The 1306-nt window shown below is 35.8% G+C and overlaps 1 pseudogene; it reads left to right on the top strand.

Annotated features, from left to right (window-relative positions):
• Positions 1–603: 603 nt before the first annotated feature.
• LOC148020800 (small nucleolar RNA SNORD36) lies at positions 604–679 on the top strand (annotated as a pseudogene).
• The last annotated feature ends 627 nt before the right edge of the window (positions 680–1306 follow it).

Below are 1306 nucleotides of genomic sequence, written 5' to 3'. Positions count from 1 at the left end.
AAAGTCAAACTCAAGCTCCACAAACAAGAGGAAGCAGGTTTCTAGGAGGAAATGGTAAAACTACTTAACAACATCAACATGGAAAATCCTTCATGTTTTGCGGTAGTATAGTTGATTTTAACATCAATGATTAGTCTGTCAGTGAATCCAAGAGGAAAGCCTAGTTTATGCTCACTAGGCTATTGGACAATTACCTTGATTGTAAAATTGGATGATCTATATACACATGAAAAGTGGATTCCTATTTAGAGATTTTTAGGATTTGGGCACCATAAAGGATCTATACATCCCATTCCTAGAACTAAATGTTTCAAGATCATGCTAGTTGTATCTAGAAGTGGCACTTAAAGGGGGAAAAATATTTTTAGGGAAAAATGTTAGGAGTCGAGGGAGTTGTTAGGATTTAGGATTACAATTTATAAGCAAAAATTTTCATGAGGAAGCGTTAGGGATTTTGGAGCAAAATATCATTTGTAGCTACAAGGTTAGCTAGCTTGCTTAGAGCCTTGTACATTACTTTATAAAGGGGATAGAATCTACTCATTTTGACCCTTGGTTTACACTCAATGGAAGGCCTTGCAAATCTTGAAATTCACACCCTCAAGGTAATGATGCTAAGAATGTTTAGTAGAGATAAACCTTTGAAGCAATCAAAGATAGAGCTTTGTACCTTAATTTGAAATTAAAAAAAACCCAACAAAGCTTGATATGTCAAGGTAATGATACCCAGACTACTTTGAAGGCATATCTCTAGGTCCTTCACACCCTCCATCCTACTCATTTTGATGCTTGGGTTGCACTCATTGGAAGGCCTTGCACTTGGAGCTTGGGATCTTTACTAGAGACAACCCTTTATAGAACTAGGTGATAGAGCTTTGTACCTTCATTTAACTTAAAAAGGAACCCAAAAAAGCTTAAAGTTAACACCTTAAGGGTAGTTATGCTAAGAATAATTTGAGGACATAACTCTAGGGCCTTCACACCCTCCCTTCTACTCATATTTACTTGGGTTTAAGGTAGCAGTGCTTAGCTCTCAGAATTGCACCATAGAACTTATCAACCGAATTCTCTTGATAAAAGAGGCCATAATATTCTTTTTTGGTATCCCCCAAGGTATTGCATAGAGGAATATTTTGAGGGCAATTTGAATTTCCTTTGTAGCCATGTAGTGCCTAATACTTGTTAATATTCTGCTTATCATGGGACCATTGATTTTGTTAACCTTGAAATGAAGTAATATTTTAATTGAAAATGAGCCTTAAAACCACATAGAAAAGACAATACTCCATTGCTAAATAACAAAGAA

Source organism: Lygodium microphyllum, chromosome 18 (genome assembly GCF_053477565.2).
Source record: "Lygodium microphyllum isolate KBCC chromosome 18, Lygodium_microphyllum_v1.1.10, whole genome shotgun sequence".
Lineage (NCBI taxonomy): Eukaryota > Viridiplantae > Streptophyta > Polypodiopsida > Schizaeales > Lygodiaceae > Lygodium > Lygodium microphyllum.
Note: the sequence above shows the minus strand (reverse complement) of the source record. Positions and strands in the feature narration are given on the sequence as shown.